General features: G+C 41.1%; 1 protein-coding gene across 1 annotated transcript in view; it reads left to right on the top strand.

Moving 5' to 3' along the window:
- plekhg5b (pleckstrin homology domain containing, family G (with RhoGef domain) member 5b) overlaps positions 1-22065 on the top strand; it is a 260660-nt gene that overhangs the window by 40290 nt on the left and 198305 nt on the right. The window lies entirely within an intron of this gene.

The following is a 22065-nucleotide window of genomic DNA, read 5'->3' as shown; positions in this document are numbered from 1 at the left end:
GGAGTGCACGTTGCTGCTGCTACTAGAGCGTGGCCCCTTATCATTTTTCAGAATTATTTTTATTTTTTTAGATAGAAAAGGGGAAAAAGCCATGAGGATGGATAGTGGCATTACAACAAAAGATCTCTTCACACCTTGTCCTATCAGGACACGACTTAAGACAAAAATCTCTACCAGTAAGTACATTTATAGACACATTACATATGCATTTGACGGCAAGGCGGTGAGATTTGTCCATGAAGCACTTCCAGATAGTACCATAGCCCTTAGAAGACGTTGGTCAGCAGGCACAGTTCTGATAAGCCTTCACAGAAGTTCTCGATGGGGGGTTTGTGATAGACAAAGCTTTTCCTTAGTTTACACATTTCCCAGAAGAAATTGGAAATGTCTGCCTGTTTTCAAGGCCAACCGGGGGAGTCGGATTCAGATGAGCCACAATTGTTGATTTCTTTAGGCAGACTGTTTTTCTTGTCAGTCTTGAGTTCTGGTACTTTCAAGATCCAAAATGGCCAGATTTGTGGTCATTCCACTGGTTCATGCTTATGAACCTCTCCCAAGGTCGTCTCTAACATGCTGGCTAGTCCCAGAAGACGCAAGTGGCCTGCAATTCTCACAAATTGCTTCCATCTTATGGTTTTGCTTTTAAATCAGCTGATTTTGAGTGCTCGAAGCACAAAACAAGCCTTCACACAAACTCTGCAGTTTTTCCATGGTCGAAACCGCTACCGCCGTCTTCCTTAGTAGCCGATAACATAGAAATCCGCCGATGCTAGAAAGCAGAAACCCTGCTATCATGAACCCAATTATATAAACATCTTCCGCGTCCTCCCGAGACAAAACAGAAAGACACATCAGCTCCCAAACTCCCCACGGATCCAACATCAACGAATGGGAAGTCCTACTCTATCATGTGACCCAGGTCTCAACCAATAATATCTAGCCATCTTGTGTTCTATAATGGGTGGGTGCGTGAATGTTGGGAGTTGTAGGCATGTAGCTGAAATTACATTTTCTACCGGAAACGGAATCAATCATGTTTTTAACACAATATTATTCTAGATATCAAAACGGGATACATATATCAAGACATTTTATTAAGTTAATATATTATCTGATAAAATTATATTTCATATCCTTCCGTGCGAGTCTCAGAGGGGCATGAGGTCCCTCCAGGATCCTGTCGCTTTGTTGAAAAAGTTGTCGATTGCATTGAAAGTCCAGCTCACCAGATCCATGACAGTAGTTTTAGTTTCTGAAGATGTGTAAAGAGGAGTTCCGATACACAGACAGCGAGCAAAAAAAAAAAAAAAAAAAAAAAAGCAGGAGGAGAACAGGAGAGGGAAAGGAGGCATCAGCCTTACACAAGAGCGAGTGCACAAGGAAAAAAACAAACTAAAACTTAAAAATGTATAGAGATTATTTTTCTACTTTTGTATTTTTGTAACTAATCTTTTACAACATGTCAAATAAATGCATTCTAGTTTAATTAGGCTAAGGACCCGTCTACACTGCACCGACTATTTTCAAAAATGCCTTTTTTGTTTTTCTGTATTTGCACCTCCTGTCTACACGCCAAATAATTGGAGGGAAGAAAATATAATTTAAATAATAGTTTCTAAAGTAAAATGTTCTGGGGTGTTTAACCCAATTACTTGGTGTGAGCCAAGGGCCAATCTCTGTCAATATTTACAGAATTATAGAAACTGGCTCTAGTTTTCTGATGCAATATGTCAAAATAATTAATTCAAACATTAATTAAAAATACACTAAGCACTAGTAGTACAAAAACAATACACCGAACAGCAGCACGAACATGAGTCTGTGTGAGCAGATGACTACAAACGAACACAGCAGCATGAAATAAATCAGCAGCATGATGTATTTTTTTTTTTTTCACAGTGATTATCCTGGTTAGAGAAAACTTATTTATTAAACAACATAGTTTCTTGCTTAAAAAAATATTTAATATATTTTATCACAATCCACCAAACAGGTTAGAAAACGTACCTCAATAAAAATACACCACAAGCATTTTGATTTAAATAAGGAATAAATAATTCAGTATAAATTTAGGTAGATGCTCTATTCTGTTTAGCTCATGTCAAAAACTTGACACTCTTTGATCAGAAAGTTTCATCTGCTCCTTTTCAATCTTATTTTCCTCCTTTTGTGTCAAAATGAACATTACTAAAATTCAAAGATTCAAATGTATTTTCTCAGCTTCAATGTTTCCATAGGATGTCATCCCTAAATGAGCTCAGTTTCTGAAATGCAAAGGAAAAGTGACCTGTCACAGATTTAGGGCTGGACGAGATGGCCAAAACTTTTATCATGGTATATTTCTTAATTTTGGTCGATAACAGTATAATTTGATATAGATATAAACAATGTAAAAGCCTCAGAAAAACTGTACAAATAAATTAATGATCACCTTTTATTTGTATTTAACGTTATTTTTTTTTTTAATCAGTCAAATAAACATAAATGTAAACATCTGTATGATGTTTTTGTTTTGCTGCCTATGTTTTGCTACATTTCTGTTAAGCACTTTGATAACAGTTTATCTGTTTTAAATTGTGCTCTACAAATAAAGATGACTTGACTTGACTTGATAAAACTCTCAACTTTGTCAATATTAATAGTTTTAACTTTAAACAACAACCCTAACCCATCTCTTTTGATACCGCTGGGGGTGTTGTTTCAGGGACATGTTGGCTCAGACTTTTATTGTGTTTAATCTTCTGACTCTCAGCATATTCTATCGAGTGGAACAAGTTATACATGTTCCCACTGCTAGTTAGAACGATTCTCCGTCACATTTTGCAGCACACTGGCTGAAATCTGCAGTTTATCGGAACTTAGAAAGCCGAACCACTTCCACACCACCAAATTAGTCTATCCTTTATCAGTTATTTCATTTGCTTTCTCTTTGATTGTGAAAGCTTGTTCAGTCACATTCCGACAGTCATGGGCACTCATTTTGAAGCGAATACTTAACGCGTGTTGGATATTAGCCTGGCCTAGCCTGGTAACGCCTTCTGGACTCAAGAGCTCGAGCTCTGCGGAACATCTACGTCGCCACGCACTTACGTAGTTGTATCGCACCTTTTTCTGTCCGGGTTGAAACTGAAGCGGCCGCTTCAACCTGAACAGAAAAGGAAATGCATCAGTGAAACGCTGTAATCATATTGAAAATGTCCTTAAAACTCATATCACAGTTATTGAATAAAAGTATATTGTGACATATATCGATATCGAATTATTATCCAACCCTAGTTGTAAATAATCTGTTTAAATATCTGAGGGCTGCATAAAATCATGTTTAAGGGCCATATCTGACCCACAAGCCTCTAGCTTGGCATGTTTTAGTGTATCTGTGTGGACTCAACATTTGGAGCTTTTGAAAAATGATGTTCCCCGCCTGTATTTGGTGTGTGACCACAATCACTCCGTCCCAAAGAAACCAAAACATTGGAGTCTTTTTTTTTAAAACTTTTTTCCTGATCTTGCCGTCATTTAACATTTAATTTTGGTTTGAAATTATTAATAACTTGAGAAAAAATTTATAAACAGGAAAGAAACGACTACAGTTGTTTTGTTGAAATCTTTCGCCAGCCTAAAAGTTCTAGAATTGCGCCGCTCAAGGTGGCTGCATGTTGGAGCAGCTCTGTTACTTTCATTCTGAGTTATTGCTTTTGGAAACTTTATTCCTCTTTTTTTATGGATGTAAATCACTTTTTCGGATGATTATTTCCTCTGGTATCAGATGCTGTGCAGCTGGAAGGATTTTAACTGAAACCTTTTTACTTTTGGGCATTTGTTGTGATGTGTAACCATGGCAACAAGGTGTTTTTTTTAACAACCAGGAGCAGCTGAAATACCTCAACTACAGCGTCAAATCCTAAATGAGTTGAAAGGAGGCTCTGTGGACAAATTCCTGTCAACCTGGCGGCGGTGCTCGAGTGTCTGATCGCCGAGATTCTGGAGCTGGTGGCAAACTCGGCTCGTGACAACAGGAGGACTGGGATCATCCCCCGGCACCTTCAGCTGTCTGTCCGTGGTGATGAGGAGCTTGGCAGACTGCTCGGAGGAGTGACCATCACTCAGGGAGAAATTCTGCCCAGCATTCGGGCACTCCTGCTGCTCAGGAGGACCGAGAGGCCCACCGGATCTGATGGCGGGATGGATCTGGGTGGACGGGTCGATGTTTGTGGCCGGATTCTACGGATTCACTGCGGGAGATCCTTACTGCCCACAGCTATAAGCATCTAACAACTCTCGAATGAAATCAGGATGATGAGCTATAACAACACTTAATTTCCCTCTGGGATTAATAAAGTATTTTTGAATTGAATTGAATTGAAAATGTTCTGTGTTGTGATTTGTTGGAGTCCTCAACACCTGATTGTGTGGAGCTGGTACTTAACAGTTTTGTTTCAAGTTCAAGTAGGGCTGGACGATATGGCCAAAACTTTTATCATGATATATTTCTTAATTTTGGTCGATAATTCGATATTGATATATACAATATAAAAGCCTAAGAAAAACTGTACAAAAAAATTAATGTTCACCTTTTGCTTATATTTATATTATATTTATATTTAGTCGGTATTATATTTATATTTAGGTTTATATTGTTCTAGAATGGCGCCGCTCAAGGTGGCTGCATGTTGGAGCAGCTCTGTTAATTTCATTTTGAGATTTTGCTTTTGGAAACTTCAATTCCTCTTTTTCTGGATGTAAATCACATTTTTTGGATCATGGTTTCTTCTGGTATCAGATGCTGTGCAGCTGGAAGGATTTTTACTGAAACTTTTTTTAGTTTTGGACATTTGTTATGATGCGTAACCATGGCAACAAGGCAGTTTTCTACAACCAACAGCAGCTGATTAACACCTCAAAAGCTCAAATAATATCTCAACTACAGCCCAAAATCTCAAGTGAGTTGAAAATGATGTTCTGTGGATGCATTATTATCTACCTGCCAGCTGTGCTGGAGTGCCTGACCACTGAGATCATGGAACTAGCAGGAAACGCGGCTCATGACAGCGGAAGAACAGGATTGTCTTTCGGTACCTACAGATGGCTGTCCGCAGTGACGAGGAGCTCGGCAGACTGCTGGGAGGAGTGGCCATCGCTCTGGGAGGAGTTCAGCCCAGCATTCAGGCAGTCCTACAGCCCGGGGGAATCGAGAGGCCAGCAGAGTCTGAGTGGACGGATCGGACGGCATCTGCAGCCAGTGTCTTAGGATCCACTGTGGGATGGACCTTTACAAGATATCCTTCCTGCCTACAGCCATCAGTATCTATAACATCTCTTAATGAAATGAGGATAATGAGTTACAACAACAAATAATTTCCCTCTGGGATTAATAAAGTATTTTTGAATTGAATTTTTTTTTTGAATTGAATATTTAGCCTTCAAAAAATTTTGAAATCACCGTCAGATAAAGATAAAATTCTCAACTTTGTCAATATTAATAGTTTTAACTTTAAACAACAACCCTAACACATCTCTTTTGATACAACTGGGGGTGTTGTTTCAGAGACACGTTTGCTCAAACATTATTGTGCTTCATCTTCTGACTCTCAGCATAATCTACCGAGTGGAACAAGTTAGATGTGTTCCCACCCCTAGTTAGAACGACTCTCCATCACATTTTGCAGCACACTGACTGAAACCTGCAGTTTATCGGATCTCAGAAAGCCGAACCACTTCCACACTGCCGAATTAGTCTTTCCTCTCTTTATCAGTTCTGTCATCTGCTTTCTATTTGCTTGTGAAACCTTGTTCAGTCACATTCTGATGGTCATGGTAAATGGTAATGGTAAATGGACTGTACTTGTATAGCGCCTTTCTATCTTATTTCAAGGTACTCAAAGCGCTTTACACTACAATCTATGTCCTCATTTACCCATTCATACAGCACTCTACTAGATCTCTACAAAGCTAATTGAACAAATCATTCTAAAGAGACTAATCAGAACTTTATCACATTCATACACCAACGGGACACACATCAGAGGCTATGAGGGGTTCAGTGTCTTACCCAGGGACACTTCGGCATGTGACTGCTGGTGGATTCGAACCCCCGACTCTTGCATTGGAGGATGACTGCTCCAACCACTCAGCCACAGCCTCCCCATGGGCACTCATTTTGAAGCGAAAACGTAATGCGTGTTATAGAGTAGCCTAGCCTAGCCTGCTACTGCTAACACCTTCTGGACTCGAGCTCTACATCACTACGCACTTATGTAGTTGTGTCGCAGCTTTTTCTGTCCAGGTTGAAACTGAAGCAGCCACTTCAACATGACCAGAAAAAGGAATGTGTCTGTGAAACACTGTAATCATATCGAAACATCAAAAATGTACTTAAAACTCATCACCATTACTGAACAAAAGTATATTGCAACATATAATGATATTGAATTATTGTCCAGCCCTAAGTTAAAGTATCTTTATTGTCATTCATATCACATCACATGTGGTGCATGTGGTGGAACAAAATTGTGTACTCACTGTCCCAGTTACACTCAAAAATGGCAAAAATATAAAGTATGAAAAGAAACAGTTTATAAAGCTGTAAGATAAGATAAAGGCTAAACAAACGTTCAATGGTAAATGGTAGGAATGCGCGATATAAACGGTATGTGGTAAAAACGATAGAAATTTAGCCTACGATAGAGATCTGTAGTGAGTCACGTTGGTACGTGCCACTAGTTGTATGACAAATATATGTGGTATATATTTATGCATACTTTTCACGAGTTCCTCATCTTTCTGACTGTGTAATGTCGTGTATTGAATTCAACAGAAATGTAACGAGAGACGTTATTTACCTTTGACCCATCAAAATGAATGGAGTCATTTATTTTCAGAATCAAAGTTTAACATCAAACATTTACATTAATTTGGCAAAATATGAAAATAATAACAGACAAGTTTCACAGAAAATGAGCATCGATCACGCGGCGGTGAACGAGGACTTTGCTTCAGATATTTCTAAAATATCTGTACTGGTTTTGTGAGAGAGAGAAGAGTTTAAGATGAAATGGAGATTATCTTACAGAGAACTATGTGAGAGAATTAATATCTGTTGACCAGAACGTGCACGCTTCATCAGATCTCAGCTCGCCTCCGGTACACTTTAGTCGAAGAAGAGACCGTTACCTGGTGATGATAGATCAGCTCGATAGAGAATCCTCCAGACCTTTCAGCGTCTCCGTTGAGAGCTGCTGAAATCCTTAGATAGTCGTGCGTGGGTCGTTCAAACAGAAGTTATAATTCCAAACGTCTCTGACTCTCCTGAATTCTCGAATTCTCTTCCATTCACTTCACCATTCTCCATGAATTCTCCATGAATTCTAACCAATTCTTCCCAGAACTCCTTGAGAACTCCTTGAGAACTGCTTCAGAACTAACTTGAACTGGGGAGTTGCCACATTTTAAATGGGTCGACTTCCGGTTCAATTTAGAGCTTTCTGATTCGTGGATGTACCAGAAAGAGGAGTGGTTTTTGACGTAAGGTATTATCAAAAGTCGAGGTCAGGGAATGAATTTGTTTTCAACATACAGAAAAGATTATTGCAGAATACCAGACTTTTTGGAGCCTCACTCTGTTGTATCTTTCCAAATAGTAAAACATGACATCCCTTTTTCAGTAAACATTTAGTTGACCGAAGCTTCAACTTTCACATACTTACGACTTGGCTCATTTCAGACAGAAAATCAAGAAATGCATATTCAGGTGATTTCTTCTTTGAATGAGGAATAAAAATCATTACTTACTGTTTATGTAAAATAAAAATGAGTAGTTCTTTTCAACCTGTAAGCATTGAGTGAAACTAACACAATTTGATTATCAAAACATTTGTAAGACAGTAATGATTATAAAGAATTGTCTTTTCTGCTTGATTAATTCAAGAAAGAAAGTCATCAGATGGCTCAGACTTATTCAGATCAATGAAAATAACAGTCTCTGTCCATCTGGTAGATTTGAGGTCATCAGGGTCAGATAAGGGTCAGACCAGGTTCACTACAGATCTGTCTTCTTCTACCGGCTAACCGCAGTAATGCTGTCTGATGTAAAATCAGAGTTGTCAGTTTAATCGTTACTTTTTTTGAGCTGAAAACTGTGCGCAAGTGGCGTTAAAGTCTTTTCTTCGAGAGCTAAGTAGCGAAGCTACAAGCTAACTACAGCCGGCTTGCCATAGAGATGCCGTATTCTGACGCATGTGCAAAACGCTGTGTTCCGTCAAAAGTTTTTTTCTTTTTTCCGTCGAAAGTTAAAGTAAGCGTTGGTCAGCTTTAGAGAAACCTGCTCTCTGATCTGTGAAAAGAACGCTTGTGTGATTATACTGCAAGACCCTCTGAGCAAAGCCACAGACTCATTTTGTGTCAGTTCTCCATTAAAGCAGAAGGAGGCGCCCACTAGAGGTTTGGAGGGTGAAGTGTTTCAGTGTAAAATGCTGCTCTGTTGCTGTTCATTTCTTAAGTGAGAAGACTGGAAACTGTTAAGAGTTAACAACATATTCTTTTGTTTAAAACATATGACTAAAACTACATTTTATATATTTTGCACTACAAGCAAGAAGCCTAATACTTGATTTGTTTATTATTTAAAAACTCTCTGGACCTAGTAGTGGATTTTTTTTAAATTCTAAATATATGATAGCAAAAGGACACCCTATGCTTTTTAAAAAATTCCCATTAAGTTTTATACCCAAAACATATTGCGATATATATCGTTATCGCCACCCTTCACAATACATATCACGATATGAATTTTATGCCATATCGCACATTCCTTGTAAATGGTAAATGGACTGCACTTATATAGTGCCTTTCTATCTTATTTCAAGATACTCAAAGTGCTTTACACTATAATCTGTGCCTTCATTTACCCATTAATACAGCACTCTACATCTCTACAAAGCTAAGTGAACAAATCATTCTAATGAGACTAATCAGTGCTTTAGCTCACATTCATACACTGATGGGACACACATCAGAGGCTATGAGGGGTTCATTGTCTTGCCCAGGGACACTTCGGCATGTGACTGCTGGTGGATTCGAACCCCCAACTCTCGCATTGGAAGACGACTGCTCTAACCATTCAGCCACAGCTGCCCACGTTAAACAATACACTAAAAGATCTAAGATATACGCTAAACACTAATAATGTAAAATAATATGTTGTATTTACCAGCAGCCCGAACATGAGTCTGTAGTGAGTGGATGGATATGAATTAATACAACAGCATGAGATCAGCAGCATGGATAATCAGCAGCACAGATAATTTGCATATCACCAATTAAAATGACATTACAGTTATTTTCTTTTCTTTTTTTTCTTAGTGATTTTCCTGGTTAGATATTTGAGTCTAACAGCCTCAGGGTAGAAGCTGTTCCTCAGCCTAGTGGTTCTACATTTAATGCTCCTCAACCTCCTGCCTGAGGGGAGCTGGGTAAAAAGTGTGTGTTGTAATGAACTCGGTCTCCTACCAAAACCTGCCTCTGAGGACCTTCATGGGACAGGAACTGTTATTTCATTGATTTGAATCCAGAAATACAAATTAGCTAATCCAGAGACTGTCTAATTGTATCCTGAAGTAATCAATTGAAAGAACACTCTTCTTCTATATTATCATTACTATTTTACAATATCTTAATAAATCAAAAGTGTGTTAAGTTCATACCATTTCTAAATGTTGAAGTGAACCACTCATTTTAAATCAACTGTGAAACAGTATTAATGATTTTTAATCCTCATTTAAATTAGAAATCAAGTTAAATGTCTATTTTACAAAGTAATTATGCATTTTTGATCTTCTGTCTAAATGAGAAGTAGTGATGTCGGTCGAAAGTCAGAGAGAAGTTACACGAAGACACAAAGTGTCGTGTTTTTAAACCTAGCAGACTGTAAACAAGAAGCTACTGGCCTCTCTTCCTCCCACTTCGCCATAACATGTCTTCTGTCTGTACAGGACGTTTCTAAAACATTCCTGCTGTTTTCTTGACTTGTAATGACCCTCTGACATCACTAGAACCACCCCCTGTTGGTTGCTTCAACCAATCAGGAAGTCCTGAGGTGACCGGAAGTGAGAACTCTTTAAGAGTCCACACTTCCTGGAACTTCTCAGATCAATCGGGTCAACTGGGTCTGTCAGTCAGTCTGTCAAGTCTCCTGAGCTCCTCAAGCGGGTCTCTGATGAAGTCTAGTCTTGAACTTAGTCTTCGGAGCCTGTGATGGATCCTTCCACATCTGAGTGGAACCTCTTACGGACTCACAGTTTGCTGTGTATTCCCCCGGGAGATGAGCGTGTTTGTTGAACGGAGTACCGTCACTACTAAGGACGATTCTCAGCCATCCTTACTGGAGACGCTGAAAGGTCGTGTTGAAATGGACTCCTGTTCCTGAGCGGAGGTATCCCGTCTAAGGTAACGAGTCGCCACGCGCCAAGTGTACCGAGGCTGAGCTGGGGTCGGATGAAGGGTGCCGTTCCTAGTCAACACACATTCCTGTTTATCCATCTTTTCTCTCCATTTAAACTCCTCCATTTCCCATCTTTAAACTCTTCTATTTTGCCAGTAATTAATTAATTAAAAAATCAATCAATCAACCAAAAATCTATCTGAATTGGCAATTCCAAGCGGCACAGGAGAGTGACGTCATTGCTGCCTCACACCGCCCAGTCTTGCGCATCTTTTCCGTTCGGTGGTGTGATGTCTGTGATGAATTAGTGTGGTCTGTAATTGTACTTCTATTGAGTGACTGTATTTAAACTGAGTGGATAAGAAAAGTATGGGAGGGGCTTACAAAATTCAAGAAAACGCAGTCTTTTACAGCATAAATTACAGCGTTTTATAACGGTCACGTGAATAAAGCTGCGTTCAATGCACAAAATAAACGGCGTAAATTTCTGCGTTAAGAAGGCAGGCGTAAAAAAATGGCATTTTGGGTGGATTAACGTTGTATTTTATGGCATAATCCAAATTTTTTTTGCATGAGGAAGGTTGTAAATGTGTGTCTTGCCTAATCATCACCCCTGAACGTAAAAGATGCGTAAGACTGGGCGGTGTGAGGCAGCAATGACGTCACTCTCCTGCGTCGCTTGGAATTGCCAATTCAGATTGATTTTTGGAACACTTTTTGCAGGGGTGGGGCATGAAAACGAAAAAGCAGTTTATCCTGATGCATGCTCAATAATCCAGGTAGAAAAATCCAAAAAAGTTCAATCTGGTCCTCTGGACATTAAAAAAAAACCAAAACAAAACAAAGCAAAAAAATATAGAAACGTTTCGTCTCCATGGGGTCTCCAGTTTCTCCTATTGTTGCCAACCTGTACCTGGAGTAGGTAGAAAAGAGAGCCTTGACGTCCTTTTCAGGGACACCACCAAGTCATTGGTTCAGGTATGTTGACGACACCTGGGTTAAAATTAAATCTCAGGAAGTCCAACATTTTACTGACCACATCAACTCTGTGGATAAATACATCAAGTTCACACGAGAAGATGAAAAAAATGGCAAGTTGGCTTTCTTGGACTGTGAGGTCTCAGTCTCTGATAGAGGACATTTGCAAACTGAGGTGTACCGCAAATCCACACACACAGACCAGTATTTGCAGTTTGACTCCCATCACCCTTTGGAGCACAAGTTAGGAGTCATCAGGACTCTGTATCACAGAGCAGACAGCGTCCCGACTAGCTCAGGAGCCAGGCAGAAGGAGAAATCCCACACAAGACAGGCTCTAGAGCAATGTGGATATCCTAATTGGGCCTTCCTGAAAGCAGAGAAGAAACCCAAACAGGACTTCAGTCCGCCAACAGGTGAAAAGGAGGAACCCAGACCCAGACCAGTGGTCATTCCATATGTTGAGGGAGTATCAGAGAAACTGAGACGTTTATTTTCTAAACATAATGTCCCAGTGGCTTTTAAACCCCAAAATACATTACGGCAAAGACTGGTTCATCCCAAAGATCCAGTCCCCCGGCACAAACAGAGTAATGTTGTGTATGCTGTTCAGTGTCAGGAGGGCTGTGATCAGTTTTACATCGGGGAAACAAAACAGCCACTGGCCAAAAGGATGGCCCAGCACAGAAGATCAACATCATCAGGCCAGGACTCTGCGGTCTACACTCATCTCCAGGCCAGCGGTCACTCTTTCAGGGATGAAGATGTTCACATCCTGGATAGAGATGAACGATGGTTTGAGAGAGGAGTAAAGGAGGCCATCTTTGTGAAAAGAAATCGTCCATCGTTAAACAGGGGTGGAGGCCTACGTGTTCAATTGTCCCCCTCTTACAATGCTGTGATTGCTAGTGTCACTCAGCCCTCTGTGAATAGTAAACGGCCATCAGTGTGCTAATGATCCATTGTTAGGCTGATGGTTCTTCTTGAGCATGTGATCAGCTGGTTTTGGTTGTCAGCAGCAAAACTGGTTGATCCACTCTGAGAAGGTGCTATTTAAGAGACTGAGCTGAATACAGCAGCTCAGACTGAGGAAGTCTCTCGGATGAGAGACGAAACGTTTCTATATTTTTTTGCTTTGTTTTTTTTTTGTTTTTTATTGTTTCTTTTGAATGTCCAGAGGACCAGATTGAACTTTTTTGGAAAAAGCATTTTTTTCTTAGTTTCCTCTAGTTGTGTTACACAATGAGCAGTCTTGAAGAAGAAAATGAAAATGATTTATTTTTAATTTTATTTTTGAGTCAAAAAAATGCAGCTAGACTTTGAAATGAAAAAGCATTTCTGTTGTTTCATTTTAATTTTCAAATTTGACATTTCAAAATGAATTTTGGTCACTTTTTACTGGGACATATTTTGAAAATTAAATGTTAAACGTTATTTTATTTATCATGTAAATTAATTTACACAATGAGCAGTCTTAAAGAAGAAAATGAAAATGCAGTTTGGATTATTCATTTTTAATTTTATTTGAGTCAAAACATGCAGCTTGACTTTGAAATGAAAAAGCAATTTTTTTTATCCATTTTAATTTGATTTATGAGCCATAATGGCTTCCATAGTTATCAGACAAACGTCAGACTTTGAGTTTAAAAGTTCAATCAGTGATTCTCTTTTTCTCGTCAGTGTCTTTTTTTGTGTGAAATTCTGCCATGAGTTTATAGTACAAGAAGACTCGCTCTTGCATGGTTTGTTTTCATTATCACTTGTTTTCTTGACAAAGCCGGGTGGCCAAATGTTGGAGGCCACTTGCAAGTTCAGTCCCTTTGATGAAATTAATGCTGAAGCCTAGAGCAGCTGTGCACGAGGCAAGTACTCATCTGGGTTTTATTGGCTTAATTTTAAGAAAGATGAAAATGACTCAGTTATGAACACAAGCCTGATAACTTGTTTTAACATGAAGTTCAATGTATGTTTCCATTTGATTTTAACCAAACGGTACAGCACTTTGGTCAGTCTTGCTGTTTTTTTAACATGCTACAGTATAAGTAAAATTGACACTGAATTATGGGTCATGAGAACTGCCGGTCAGTTACTTTAACTTGTGACTTTTTGCACTAATCTCAAATGTTAGGTCTGACTGATAAAAGGTGCAAGGATCAAGTGGAATAGATTTGCTGCAAGGGATATGTAGGAGCTACATTCTCCACTCTCACTGGTGGAGAACGGTTTGGCGCCTTTTCCTTAACACTGTGATAAAGGAGGTGACGAAAGTAAAATCATCGTCTTGGTTAGCATTAGGCTCAGGATGCAACCACGGTGCAACAACATTTATGTTGCAAGGAAAATTGCTGACAGAACTTTGTTGCTGTACTATTTAAATAATTTGATTAAAAAAATTCACATTCATAATAGAAATTATAAATTTTTATTGTGCGCCTGTTGAAGACGGGACATTTTATGGTAAGGTCTCTGGACTTACAGAAACTTGTCCAGCCCATAACTTCTTATTCACTCAAGATAATTTAATGAAACTTCATACACATACACACACACATCATCATCATCACTGGATGGAGTGTTGTGTACACAGGGTGGCTGTGGCTGAGTGGTTAGAGCAGTCGTCCTTTGGGGAGTTGGGTGTTTGATTCTACCAGCAGTCACATGCCGAAGTGTCCCTGGGCAAGACGCTGAAACCCTCATTGCCTCTGATGCATGTCCAATCAGTGTATGAATGTGATAAAGCACTGATTTGTCTCTTTACAATAATTTGTTCAATTAGCTTTGTAGAGATGTAGTTGAGTGTTGTATGAATGGGTAACTGAGGCACAGATTGTGTTGCAAAACGCTTTGAGTATCTTGATTCGATAGAAAGGTGTTGTATAAATACAGTCCATTTACCATTTAACACTTCAAGGTCAAGGTCACAAATCCAGGTACATTATTGTGTAAGGTCTTTGCTTGTCCGGGCCTTGCCGCTATTATACAGTAGTATAATAGTTTGTCGATGGGTGCATAATGTTAACATATGCAATACTCTTGTTGTTCTCTGGAGTGAGTCAGAGTCAGAGTCAGAGTCAGAGTTTCTTTATTGTCATTCGCACCTCATGTGGTACATGTGGTGGAGCGAAATTATGTACACAGGGTCCCAGTTACATCCAACAATAAAATGTATAAGAAAAACAGTAATAACATCTAAGATATGAACTAAGAAAAACATCAACTAAATATACACTAAGCACTCATAACATAAAACATTGAACATCACCACAAACATGAACATGAGTCTGTGAGCAGATGTGCACGCATGAACACATCAACATTGAAACAGATCAGCAGCAACATGAAACAGATCAGCAGCAACATGATATGGTTTTTCACAGTGATTATTCTAGTTAGAGATTCATGAGTCTAACAGCCTCAGGGTAGAAGCTGTTCCTCAGTCTAGTGGTTCTACACTTAATGCTCCTTAACCTCCTTCCTGAGGGGAGTGGGGCAAAAAGTGTGTGTGCTGGGTGGGTGGGGTCCTTCATGATGCAGGTGGCCCTCTTCCTGCATCTGGAGGTGTAGATGTCTGTGATGGTGGGGAGACTGATTCCGACAGATTTCTGTGCAGCCTTCACCACTCTCTGCAAAGCTTTTCTTTCTGCAGCTGTGCAGCCTCCATGCCACACATTGATGCTCGAGCACAGGATGCTCTCCACTGCACACCTGTAGAAGGAGGTGAGGACTGAGCTTCCCAGACCAGCTCGCCTCAGCCGTCTGAGGAAGTAGAGTCTCTGATGAGCTTTCTTGATCAGGCTGGTGGTGTTGTTGCTCCAGCTGAGGTTGTCATTCATGTGTACACCCAAGTACTTGTAGCTGGAGACCACTTCCACCGCAGATCCTCTTATGTTCAGGGGGGTGTAGGTGTTTTTGTTCCTTCTGAAGTCCACAATCATCTCCTTTGTCTTCTTCACATTGATGTGAAGGTTATTCTCTCTGCACCAGCTCTCCAGGTGTTCCACCTCCTGCCTGTAGCTGGACTCATCATTGTTTGTGATGCATCCCACCACCGCTGTATCATCTGCAAACTTTACAATGTGACAGCCTGGATGGGTAGCTACACAATCATATGTGAGCAGAGTAAACAGGAGGGGGCTCAACACACATCCCTGAGGAGAGCCAGTGCTGAGGGTTATGGTGGAGGAGGAGAGGTTGTGGATCCTCACTAACTGTGGTCTGTTTGTTAAAAAGTCTATTACCCAGTTGCCGATGTAGGGGCTTAGTCCTAGTGTGGATAGTTTGTCCATCAGGGTTTGGGGGATCATGGTGTTGAAGGCGGATGTGAAGTCCACAAAGAGCATACGGACGTAAGAGTTTTTCTGCTCCAGGTGGTTGAGTGCAGTGTGGACCACAGAGGAGATTGCATCCTCTGTTGATCGGTTCTCACGGTATGCGTACTGATGAGGGTCCTCGTTGATGTTGATGGTTGTTTTGATGTGAGTCATGACCAGTTTTTCGAAGCATTTAGCGACTATCGGGGTGAGGGCCACTGGCCGATAGTCATTCAGACCAGTCACTGTAGAGCTTTTTGGGACTGGGATGATGGTGGCAGTCTTCAGGCAGGTGGGAACTGTCTCCAGGGTAAGTGAGGTGTTAAAGATGTCTGCCAGCACCTCACAGAGCTGATCAGCACATTCCTTCAACACTTTTCCGGGGATGTTGTCTGGGCCAGTTGCTTTGTGCGGATTAATCCTCCTGAAGGTACTCCTTACTTCTGCTGAGGTCACGCTGAGATGCTCTTCATCCGGTGGTGAGGTGAGTCTGGTGCTGGGTGGTCTGTTTGGGTCTTCAAAGCGTGCATAGAACTTGTTGAGGGCATCAGGCAGAGATGGGTCTTTGGGACATTGTTCACTCCTTCCTTTATAATCTGTTATGCACTTAATGCCCCTCCACATGCTCCGAGGGTCTTGTGAGATGAATTGACCCTCGATCCTCTTTGCATATGTGGCCTTGGCCCTCTTAATACCAGCAACCAGCTCTTTTCTTGTCCTACTCAGCTCCTCTGAGTTTCCAGACCTGAAGGCAGTGTTCCTGGCTTCCAGCAGGGTACGCACCTCTGCATTCAGCCAAGGTTTTCTGTTTGGGTAGCTTTTAACATTTCTGATAGTGGAGACTGTGTCAGTACATGTACTAATGTAACCCAGTACTGAGGATGTGTATTGGTCAAGATCAAGCGAACCTCCATTTTCAGCAGCTTCTCTGAAAACCTGCCAGTCTGTTCGATCAAAACAATCTCTCAGTATGGGTCCACTGTCCTGGCTCCAACATTTAACTTTCTTTTGAACCGGTCTGGAGCGTCTCAGCGGGGGCATGTAAGCAGGAGCCAGGAAGATTGAGATGTGGTCTGACAGTCCTAGGTGGGGGCGGGGTTCGGCTTTGTATGCATCTTTTACGTTCGTGTAAACACGGTCCAGCGTGCGGTCTCCACGTGTCGGAATCGTCACATGCTGATAAAAGCTTGGGAGACAGTCCTTTAGATTCACGTGGTTAAAGTCTCCGGCTACAACGTAAAGAGCCTCGGGGTGTTTGTTCTGCAGCGAGCTGATGATATCATGTAGCTCCTGTAGTGTTTCATTAGCATTAGCGTCCGGAGGAATGTAAACAACTGTGATAAAAGTCACTGTGAACTCTCGGGGTAGATAATGTGGCCGACATTTCACTGTTATTTGCTCCAAAGCCTTCGAGCATGAGCTATTTACAACAGTACAGTTCGTGGACCAACTCTTACTCACGTAAGTGCACACTCCGCCCCCCCGTGATTTCCCCGTTAGCTCGCTGCAGCGGTCTGCTCGAAATAAAAGTCTGTCATCCAGCTGGAAGACTGAGTCCGGCGTTTCACTTGTAATCCACGTTTCTGTGAGGCAAAGCACTGCACACTTCTTCATCTCTTCTGAGGCGCCCGCTCTCAGACGAAGTAAATCCACCTTGTTGTCCAACGAGCGGACATTCGACAGAAAGAGAGACGGCATGGGGAGTTTACCGGCTTTAGCGTTAGCTCGTAGCCTCACCATAACCCCCGCCCGGCATCCTCTCCTCTTAAGCCGAGAGCAGCGCTTCCTCTTCTGCCCGCTGGAACGCCTCTGCTGCAGCTTCCAGGTAGATGACTTTAAGATCTGCATTCTGCCGAGCGTAGCTTTGAGTTTGTTGCTGATTTCTGCTATATTTCGTGGCAAATCCGCTCCTATTCTCATCAGTTCGGTTCGGCTATAGTTCACACGCATAAATCGCGCAGAGTCAGGCACAGAGTCAATATCAAAACTTCTAAAAACTGGGATGGTACCGGGAGCCTGTGAAGCTGCAACTGCTCTGAGCGCGGCCATCTTGGAAAAAGTGAAGAGGGATGATAGGAAATACTCTCCCTCCATCCATCCATTCATATTGTGAGTATGATGACCTGGAAAAATAAGTGAGTTAACTTTTATTTTGAGGTAGGTTACATTTACAGGTCCTTCTCAAAAAATTAGCATATTGTGATAAAGGTAATTATTTTCCATAATGTAATGATAAAAATGAAACTTTCATATATTTCAGATTCATTGCACACCAACTGAAATATTTCAGGTCTTTAATTGTTTTAATACTGATGATTATGGCATACAGCTCATGAAAACTCAAAATGCCTGTCCCAAAAAATTAGCATATTTCATCCCACCAATGAAAGACAAGTGTTTTTAATACAAAAAAGGCCAACCTTCAAATAATCATGTTCAGTTATGCACTCAATACTTGATCGGGAATCCTTTTGCATGAATGACTGCTTCAATGCGGCGTGGCATGGAGGCAATCAGCCTGTGGCACTGTTGAGGTGTTATGGAGGCCCAGGATGCTTCGATAGCGGCCTTAAACTCATCCAGAGTGTTGGGTCTTGCGTCTCTCAACTTTCTCTTCACAATATCCCACAGGTTCTCTATGTGGTTCAGGTCAGGAGAGTTGGCAGGCCAATTGAGCACAGTAATACCATGGTCAGTAAACCATTTACCAGTGGTTTTGGCACTGTGAGCAGGTGCCAGGTCATGCTGTAAAAAATGAAATCTTCATCTCCATAAAGCTTTTCAGCAGATGGAAGCATGAAGTGCTCCAAAATCTCCTGATAGCTAGCTGCATTGACCCTGCGCTTGATAAAACACAGTGGACCAACACCAGCAGATGATATGACACCCCAGTGACTGTGGAAACTTGACACTGGACCTCAAGCAATGCGAATTCTGTCTCCTCTCTTCCTCCAGACTCTGGGACCTTGATTTCCAAAGGAAATGCAAAATTTACTGTAATCAGAGAACATAGCTTTGGACCACTCAGCAGCAGTCCCAGGCGAGATGCTTCTGACGCAGTCTCTTGTTCAAGAGTGGCTTGACCTGGGGAATGCGGCACCTGTAGCCCATTTCCTGCACACGCCTGTGCACGGTGGCTCTGGACGTTTCTACTCCAGACTCAGTCCACTGCTTCCGCAGGTCCCCCAAGGTCTGGAATCGGCCCTTCTCCACAATCCTCCTCAGGGTCCGGTCACCTCTTCTCGTTGTGCAGCGTTTTCTGCCACACTTTTCCCTTCCCACAGACTTCCCACTGAGGTGCCTTGATACAGCACTCTGGGAACAGCCTATTCGTTCAGCAATTTCTTTCTGTGTCTTACCCTCTTGCTTGAGGGTGTCAATGATGGCCTTCTGGACAGCAGTCAGTTCGGCAGTCTTACCCATGATTGTGGTTTTGAGTAATGAACAAGGCTGGGAGTTTTTAAAAGCCTTAGGAATGTTTTGCAGGTGTTTAGAGTTACGTCTTTGATTCAGATGGTTAGGTTAATAGCTTGTTTAGAGAACCTTTTCATGATATGCTTATTTTTTGGGACAGGCATTTTGGGTTTTCATGAGCTGTATGCCATAATCATCAGTATTAAAACAATTAAAGACCTGAAATATTTCAGTTGGTGTGCAATGAATCTGAAATATATGAAAGTTTCATTTGTATCATTACATTATGGAAAATAATGACCTTTATCACAATATGCAAATTTTTTGAGAAGGACCTGTAGGTATAAAAATAATAATTTTCCTTTCAAAAATTGGGTTGTCAGATCAAAATCCAAGATGGCTGCCGCTACATTTGTATATATGTTGACCTTATGAGCTGGATAAATTGAAAAGTAAGCAATATGCCAACTTCTGCTTTGGTATGTGGCTGCATCTAGGGATAAGAAAGAATACCATCAAAATCTGGGGGCCACGTCAAAATCCACTATGGCTGCTGCATGTAAACCAGCCACCTTGATCATTTGAGAAAACTATGCTTTTAAGTTTCTTTTTTGTTGATTAAAAGTATAGTTTCTTCAAATGATTGGGTGGCTAAAGACCAATCTGTGGTGGCCAAGGCCATGGAGGATAAAAGTGCTCCCTCCACTTGCCAGGGTCGTCACTCTGTGCTGCCTCAGACAAACAAATAACCCTACCGGTACCTCTGTTCTTCTCCACAGTGTATGTCCTATCCATTTGAATATCTTGCATCAAAAACGTCAAGGTTAACATACATTCCCTGTTCAATTAAAGTCCAGAAAAACACTCCTCCAAAACTACAAACATTCACTATTTAAGTCCCTCAGTGACGGGGGGAGACATTGTTATACTGCTCGTTGTTTCTTGTACAGTGCCTTGCGAAAGTATTTGGCCCCCTTGAACTTTTCAAACTTTTGCCACATTTCAGGCTTCAAACATAAAGATATAAAATTTTATTTTTTTTGTGAAGAATCAACAACAAGTGGGACACAATCGTGAAGTGGAATTAAATTTATTGGCTGTGTCATTTTTTTTTAACAAATAAAAAACTGAAAAGTGGAGCGTGCAATATTATTCGGCCCCTTGACTTTCAGTGCAGCAAACTCACTCCAGAAGTTCAGTGAGGATCTATGAATGATCATCAGTCCCAAATGACAGATGATGATAAATAGAATCCACCTGTGTGTAATCAAGTCTCCGTATAAATACACCTGCTCTGTGATAGTCTCAGGGTTCTGTTCAAAGCGCAGAGAGCATCATGAAGACCAAGGAACACACCAGGCAGGTCCGAGATACTGTTGTGGAGAAGTTTAAAGCCGGATTTGGATGCAAAAAGATTTCCCAAGCTTTAAACATCCCAAGGTGCACTGTGCAAGCAATCATATTGAAATGGAAGGAGTATCAGACCACTGCAAATCTACCAAGACCCGGCCGTCCCTCTAAACTTTCATCTTGAACAAGGAGAAGACTGATCAGAGATGCAGCCAAGAGGCCCATTATCACTCTGGATGAACTGCAGAGATCTATAGCTGAGGTGGGAGACTCTGTCCATAGGACAACAATCAGTCGTACACTGCACAAATTTGGCCTTTATGGAAGAGTGGCAAGAAGAAAGCCATTTCTCAAAGATATCCATAAAAAGTGTTGTTTAAAGTTTGCCACCTGGGAGACGCACCAAACATGTGGAAGGAGGTGCTCTGGTCAGATGAAACCAAAATCGAACTGTTTGGCCACAATGCAAAACGATATGTTTGGCGTAAAAGCAACACAGCTCATCACCCTGAACACACCATCCCCACTGTCAAACATGGTGGTGGCAGCATCATGGTTTGGGCCTGCTTTTCGTCAGCAGGGACAGGGAAGGTGGTCAGAATTGATGGGAAGATGGATGGGGCCAAATACAGGACCATTCTGGAAGAAAACCTGTTTGAGTCTGCAAGAGACCTGAGACTGGGACAGAGATTTATCTTCCAACAAGACAATGATCCAAAACATAAAGCCAAATCTACAATGGAATGGTTCACAAATAAACATATCCAAGTGTTGGAATGGCCAAGTCAAAGTCCAGACCTGAATCCAATCGAGAATCTGTGGAAAGAGCTGAAGACTGCTGTTCACAAACGCTCTCCATCCAATCTCACTGAGCTCAAGCTGTTTTGCAAGGAAGAATGGGCAAGAATTTCAGTCTTTCGATGTGCAACACTGATAGAGACATACCCCAAGCGACTTGCAGCTGTAATTGCAGCAAAAGGCAGCGCTACAAAGTATTAACGCAAGGGGGCCGAATAATATTGCACGCCCCACTTTTCAGTTTTTTATTTGTTAAAAAAGTTTTGGACACATCCAATAAATTTAATTCCACTTCACGATTGTGTCCCACTTGTTGATTCTTCACAAAAAATTAAAATTTTATATCTTTGTTTGAAGCCTGAAATGTGGCAAAAGTTTGAAAAGTTCAAGGGGGCCGAATACTTTCGCAAGGCACTGCAGTGGAAGTAATATGAGTCTCCAGTCAGCAGTTGTCCCAGTAGTTGACGTTCTGTGTGTCAGACTTCAACTTGAATATTCAGAGATCTTTAAATACAAAAGGCTGTAAACCAAATCCAGTTTCCTGCTATTTTTATTTTTTTAACTTTTACTGGATTTGAACTCTGACAGAGTGCACTCTGTTCTTGCACAGAGACAGCTGCCAGAATGTCTCTTGCAGCAAATACCTATTTCCATGGTATGAAGTTTATTTCCAAATTAATTCACCAAGATATCCTGATGCATGCTCAATAATCCAGGTAGAAAAATCTAAAAAAGTTAAATCTGGTCCTCTGGACATTCAAAAAAACAAAACAAAGCAAA

Source organism: Nematolebias whitei, chromosome 11 (genome assembly GCF_014905685.2).
Source record: "Nematolebias whitei isolate Nwh7 chromosome 11, NemWhi1, whole genome shotgun sequence".
NCBI lineage: Eukaryota > Metazoa > Chordata > Actinopteri > Cyprinodontiformes > Rivulidae > Nematolebias > Nematolebias whitei.
The sequence above is the reverse complement of the archived record's forward strand: the minus strand, read 5'-3'. Positions and strand labels throughout refer to the sequence as shown.